The following is a 7,459-nucleotide window of genomic DNA, read 5'->3' as shown; positions in this document are numbered from 1 at the left end:
TAGATCTTGCCCCTTAACTGGATTGACATTAAAACAGTAGGTACGCTTATACGCTTCCATCTTTAACCACTCATGGCAATATTCTTCAGGTCTCTTGTCATTCTTATCTTGTATTGCCGATATTGCATGCATACACGGCATTCTTATCAAGCCAAACAAATTGATACAGTAAATATAATATCATGAATGAAGACATTGTTAATTAAGTAAGGGAAGAAAGTTGTTACCTGTAAGTTGCCAAAACCTGCAGGTGCATGTGTGCTTGCCCAAGTCAACTACCATATTCGTCGGCCAGCCATTCACTTCGTACAACTCCTCTTTTTCATCACCAGACCACTGAGGAGCCCAATGGCGGGACAGCACTGTCATAGCTTCCAACCTACTTTGCTGAACAGGAGGGAGAATTCCTTGGTAATTCTGCAACTTCTTTCTGTTATCAACCATACTCTTCATGATGATTCTCCTAACTTCCTCAGCCAGGGTCAGGATAGGCTTACTCCTTTCGTGTTTGATCTTTGCATTGAATGACTCACAGGCATTGTTGCATATGTTATCCACTTTCAGAACCTCACTGAAATGCGCCTTCGTCCATGCCTCTTTTGGCCATTTATCAAGATACTGCCAAGCTTTCTCGTTGATCAACTTAACTCTCTTCATGTTTCTGTCAAATTCAGCTGTTGTCCTTGACCTTGCACATTCCCACACAATGTCTTTTAACTCACAACTACCCCACTGTTTCGAGAAATTGCACCACAAATGCCACACGCAGAAGCGGTGGTGAACTCTTGGAAAAACTTCCTGAACAGCAGGGATTAAACCCTGCACGAAAAGACCAAACACGAAAAGATATTAAATCAGTTCCGTCCTCAACATTGAATTCATTAAATCAAAATAGTCCTTCAAAGAATATTCAGTAAATCAAATTAGTCCTTACAGAAATCATTACCTTCTGTATATCTGAGATGAAGCACCATTTGTGCTCTCTGTAGTCACCTAGATCACTGTGAAGTAGTTCAAGAAACCATTGCCAGTTATCCTTGTTTTCCACGCTGACAATTGCATAGACAATCACAAAGATGTGATTGTTAGCATCTTGTCCGTAAGCAGTAAGAATTTGTCCTCCGTGTAGTGTCTTCAGAAACGCGCCATCTAGTCCAATTAGAGGTCTACAACCTGCCTTAAACCCCCGCTTGCAGGCATCAAGACACACATAGAATCGATCAAATAGTGGAGGACTCTCAGGCATTGGGATCACTCTAACTTGCACTCTGGATCCTGGATTGCTAGTAAGTAACTCGTTTGCATAATCCCACACCAAACCATACTGGGCTATCTCATCACCCTCTACAATTTTCCTAGCAGCTTTTAGTGCCCTGGTGATGCATGTGCTATTGAGGTACACATTACACTTTCGGACAAACCAATCATACACCTCTCGATGCTTCATAGTTGGGTGCTTTCTAAGCTTAGGTACTAGCTTGCTAAGTGTCCAGGTTTGGGTTGCAGCCCCATTTTTCCTCTTTCTAGGACAGGTGTGATTATCAACTAGCGTTTTAATTTGCCAAGACAAGTCTTTACTGTTACAAGCACAATAAAACCACCCATGGACAATCATTTGACTTACAAACAGCTCTAACCCTTACTCTATCATTCTTGGTAAATAATATATTTCTGCCCCACTGGATAGTGTAATCCCTAGTGGCTTCTATAAATTCAGCTTTTGATTTGAAAGTCATACTAACCTCAAACTTCAGGTTTCCAAATTTGATTTTTTCATTATACTGGGGATAAACAGTAGGTGTCTCCTCATCAGAGTCTAACTCCTTCCCCGAATCCTCTGAATGCCATGAGTCAGGATTTGAGAAACTTCCAAGATCATCATCATCTTCGTCTACATCTACCAAATCATAACATGAAAGACATTAAAATTTGGCCAAATGAAATATTAAAACAATAGCAATCCAGATTGAGAGCTTACCAGATTCAGAGCTTTCTTCATCTTTGAAACCCTCATAACTTGAGTCATCAGTGTCAATTTCTTTATCTGCTAGTCTAGACTTAGGAGGCCTATGCTTCTCCTTTGCTTCAGCTTGCTTTTGCTTTCTTTGTGAGCCTTTTCCACTGTCACTATCACTTTCACTGCTGTATAAACTGTCTCCTAGAACTTTTGGAGGCTTGTACAACTCATCTTCAGTACTCTCATACAAGTCATGAGAGTCAGAATCTTCATCCTGGATAGGACCTTCCCTTACAGTTCTTCCGGATCTTGTTACTCTACATGCACTGGTATTTCCTTTCTTCTTATTACTTTCTGGGTTTTTGGCTGGTTGAGAGGATATTTTGGAATGATGTGGGACTGTCTTCCCCTGATTGTTGGTTTTGGTTTGTTGAGGGTGGAGTTTTGTTGACTGCAAGGGAGTCTTTATGGGCTGAGAGGTGGTCTTTAAGGCCTGATGTGTTGGTTTGGTGGGCTGAGAATAAGGCTTCTTGGGCTTATTGGGCTGTGAGGCTGGCTTCGTGGGCTGAGAATTGGGCTTACTGGGCTGAGCTTTGGGCCTACTGGGCTGTGAGGCTGCCTTAGTGGGCTCATAGGTTGGTTTCTTTGGCTGAGGGTGGTTCATTGTGGGAGTTTTCACAGGTTGGGAGTGGTGCATCTTGGCCTGGGAACTGAACTTCTTCTTCTTACTAGTTCCTGCTTCCAGAAGAGCTACACCTTCCCCTATGTTGTCCACTACACAGGGCTGTGAGATGCAGTCCTCAAAGTATAGGTTGATCAAATTGTGGTTCCTCCTACAATCCTTGTACATTGCAATCAAGTCAGCATCTATCACCAACTTCTTCAACCCAGATGGAATTGGAACTCCAGGAACTTTCCACCAACAATTGCCAGCCTCAATGTATCCCAGCTCCTTATAGTAACCCCTAACAAAAAACACATCAAGTGTGTCTCCCTCAACACCCATCAATACCTCTGTGTTATCAGGTTCATAAACCATGTCTCCATCCTCACCCGTCCTAAACAACCCACCATGGTGAAAAACAAACGTCATGGGAGGACCCTCCATCTACAATAACAAACACCAAAACAGCATAAACAAACATGACCAGCAACAACTGCTCTGTATCAATCACCACCTAGTACACCCAGTTGGGACCAATCAACCTTTATCCCCAAAAAAAAAAACATGCAACAGAACCATCACTAAATTCAAACATCACTGACTACTGTCACAGAGCCATACAAACTAACACAATCTCATACACGAAAATGCTAAAACAACACTAATAAACCCTAAATCAGACGAACACTAACACCACCATAGTAACAATACACCACATCACAGAATAAGTAAGAAATGATATTATGAGTTCAATCCTTACCTCTCAATGTCTCAATGCCTTCTTTTACTAGCAACGCTGCTCCAGTATAACATCTACTCTGCATTCAACGGCCAAAGCCTTTCCACTGTAATCGTCTAGCAGCACTAACGATCCTTGTCAGGGTGGTACAGAGCTTCGGTTCCACACTTAGGGTATACCTTGTGGGAGATGACACCTTTTGGAGCGAAAGACAGAGCGATGGTTGATATGAGACAAGGGTAAGGCATCGCAACGTTTCAAAACCTCTTCAGAACACAATACGGCGACGTTTCAACGCTTCTGCCTCACTCAACCAAAATGACGTCGTCCTGCTTTACTGCCAACTTGGCAGTTAACGTGCCACGTAAGCGGCCGTTTGCCATCTCATCAACCGAGAAGACGGAAGGACGAACGTGATCAACGCCGGTATCTTTCGAGGACGTTTTTGATTAATTTTGACTTTCGGGGACGAAAATGGAGATCGAGGACACTTTCGGGGATGAAATTGACTATTAACTCTATTTTTTATTGTATAGGGATTGCAATTCTGCAAATATTCCAACGATTCACACTCAAATTGAGCCGTAGGTTATCTTGCCGAGTTATATTCGCCGGTATGATCTTGCTTCCAACAATTGCTGTATAGAGTGAAAGCTTTTACGCTGAAGACTAGGGTAGTGATGATTGGTACTGAAAAGCTGTTACAATGAGTAAATATAAAATAATAGGTTGAGACAAATCTATAAATTGTTTTGTAATTCCCTTAAATGAAGCTCTCTGTGAGAGTTCCATAGAATACTTTACTCTATCTATACATAGATGTTTGTATTTTAAAATTTAAGGAGTTTCGTTTTTGCTGACAATGAATCTGAAAATGTAGGGGTGTACATGACTCGAAGGACCGGGCCGGGTCTAAACGTTTTAGCAATTAATTTGGTGTGTGGATAAGAGTCTTAAAAATAAATCATGTCATTATTTAAGATTGACTCTGGATCAAGGCGAATCCGACTTTACTCTACCTATATACATCTTAAGGGGATTAAAAAAATATATACGTTTTTAATTAATTTTAATATTATGTTATATTAATTATAAGTTTATTGTTTTGTTTTTAATCATACTTGTTGAATTAGAAAATAGATCAAAGAAGCATGAAATTAGAATTTATGGACAAATTTAAATTCAAATATGGATATCAACTTCTCGTAACAAGTATGTTTTCTTCTCCTTTATAACTAAGTGCATCATAATTTTTTTGACATAAAGTTTATCAAGACGTGGACTTCACCGGTTTACACCCAATTTTAGTGTGACCCGAAAATAGTATGATTTTACCATATTTAGAACTGGATAAGAGTTTCAAAAATAGACCCGACCATTATTTAAGATCGAATCTGGATCAAAATAAATTCGACTTTACCCGACCCATGTATATTCCTAGTAGGGGAAAGTTATTTCATTTTCGCTGTTAGTACGTGTAAAAATGTACCATTTGTTCTATCTTGTTTTCGTTGTTAGTACTAACGAAAATCATGTCATTTTAATTTGAATAAAACCCAAATCAGCCCCTGACAATTACCTCGAAAGACAACGAGGCCCCTGACAAAAAAAAAACCTCAACCCGGCCCCTGACAATTACCTCGAAAGACAACGAGGCCCCTGACAAAAAAAAAACCTCAACCCGGCCCCTGACAAAAAAAAAAAACTCCAACCCGGCCCCTGACAATTACTTCGAAAGGACAACGAGGCCCCTGTGCCAAAAAAAAATTAATGTTATTTTTTTTGGCACAGGGGCTAATCAGTCCTTAAAAAAAATTATCAGGGGCCGGATTGGGTGTTTTTTTTTTCTTGGGGGCCTCGTTGTCCTTTCGAGATAATTGTCAGGGGCCGGATGGGGTATTCACTCTTTTAATTTTTACATTTTCAGCCTGCGAAAATGCATCAGAATGTATATATTGATAAAATTTTAATAATTTGATTTATTTGGGTAAATAATATATTTTTATTTAAATAAAAAATAGCCTAATTTAAATTGGTTTTACTTTTGTAACTTAATGTCTGGTTTGAGTGGTTTGCTACGTGAGGAAATGATTTGGTGTAGTTTCTAAATTATTTATAATTATTTAAAACAGTTTCAGTTTAATTTGTGAAAAATTATATTATAAACCATGGTTTTAAAAATCCAACTTGACCGATAGATTTGATTGGATTAATTGGGAGCTAGTCTTGTAGCCGATTTGGATAATTTCAAGAATCGCCTGACAAAAAATCAATTTAGAGAATCAACGATTAACTGGTGAATTGGTCTAATTTTTAGAGTGATCAGTTCTGGATCTCACACATAAAAACGATATCATTTAATTTTTTCAAGATTTTCTCTCACTCTGAGTGGACTAAACAACCCTAAACCGATACATGATTCATAGATTCAGTTCACTCTCATGGCAGGCTAGCAGCCGTAGCAGGCACTTTTTTCATGGCAGAACTCCTCTCCTCGGCCAGAGTGTGTCTAGAAGCGTAAAATCACATTGAACTAATCAAGGAAGGAGTAAATGTCTAAAGTTAAAGGAACAGAACCAAATAACATAAACTATAGGAAGGTGTTCAGGTGTGACAGTGTACTTTCACAGAACAGCAGTGTTATAAGCTTTATGGCCTTACAGATTTAATTTAAAATATTCGATTGGCGTTGATTGAAGGGTTGCTTTCTTTTGTGGAAAACATAGGAAGAAAGTGCAGGATGGACTAGTAACAGGTGCAAAAGTTCTGCTGTACATATTGATAGAGAATGTCAAATTTGTCCAATATTATTGAAAATTATAAAAAAATAAAATAAATTTAAAACTTTAAATAATTAGATTAAATTTATTTATAATAAAATTATTTAAAATTTAAAATAAAAATATATTATAAATAACTATTTATTTAAAAAAAAATATACAGTGGGGTAAATATTCCCTCATACTTGTTGTCGAATCCATGCCTGCCTCTGTGTAGCTTCTTTCGTTATTATTCGTGTATTCCAATTTAAAATACTGTCAGCCATAAATCATTAAATCTTATGGCAAGCTTCATCCATTACCTATTTAAGTTGGTCATTTTCGAAAAACACATTATTAAGATGGGTCATTTTCGTCTATTCCAACCTTAGAAAACGACAAACCTTAAGTGGAAAACTTATTCGTACGCAGAACATTAGAGTTCCAAATCCGTACGCGGGAACACTGGATAATTTTCCTAAACTATAATGGAATATAAATTTCTAGTAAGTCAGGTATTGAGAACTTGTGAAGAAGTGAGAGAATTGGTCCAAGACTATCCACAAGCATTGCAGAAGCTGATTTACCAAGAAAGAAGGAATTCAAAGAGAAGTAAGGAGCAGAATTTGACAGAAAGGGAAGAATACATAGCCTCCAAGCCTTGTTTTGTATTTACAGTTCTCTCTCATGCATTTTCCTCTCTAACTAATTCTTCATCATTTTGGGTTTGAGTATCATCCTTACTTGCCTCATCCCCGTTATTGTTATTCTTCTTCCTAACAGAGCCTCCTTTGTCTTTCTCTTCTGTAGCCGACGCCGTCCCCCTGCTACGCCATTATCCTCTTGAAGCCTCAATTTCACCCTCTGCCATGCTGCCTCCAATCTCGCTGTCCCTCCATCGAGCTTAGCCTTGCTCGCCTCTGTTAGATACACCTTTTTTTTTCCATTTTGAGTTTTGATAGCATATTTTGCTGATTGTTGCTCAACTGTTGTGTTGTGAAACTGTGGAAAGTTGTTCTTGCTTCTTTAGTGCTTTCTTTTTGTTTAGTTTTATTTAATTGTTCAGTTTTGTTGTGTTCTTGACTTATTGTGCTGTGGAATTGCTTCTTCCTGTTCAGATTGGAGATTACACTAACTTCTTTTTATCTTTGCACCATACTAAAATTGCAGCTTCATATTTCGGGGGTCGTAGAATGCTCTCTTAGAAAATTGATATCTTCATTTGAAGTGGAAGCCTTTTCCAGATCAGCTAAGAGAAAAATATTTTTGTAACTAAAAGAATCTAAAACCTATTTTGTAGGTTGCCTATCATGGACGAGCATCTTCTATTGTTATATCTG

At 38.4% G+C, this 7,459-nt stretch overlaps 1 long non-coding RNA gene across 1 annotated transcript; it reads left to right on the top strand.

Annotated features, from left to right (window-relative positions):
- On the top strand, positions 6,437-7,142 carry LOC110265821. The gene is made up of 2 exons (XR_002352211.1): positions 6,437-6,796; positions 6,930-7,142. It is a non-coding gene; the product is annotated as an uncharacterized LOC110265821 (long non-coding RNA).

Source organism: Arachis ipaensis, chromosome B08, assembly GCF_000816755.2.
Source record: "Arachis ipaensis cultivar K30076 chromosome B08, Araip1.1, whole genome shotgun sequence".
NCBI lineage: Eukaryota > Viridiplantae > Streptophyta > Magnoliopsida > Fabales > Fabaceae > Arachis > Arachis ipaensis.
This window is presented reverse-complemented; position numbering and strand designations above follow the sequence as displayed.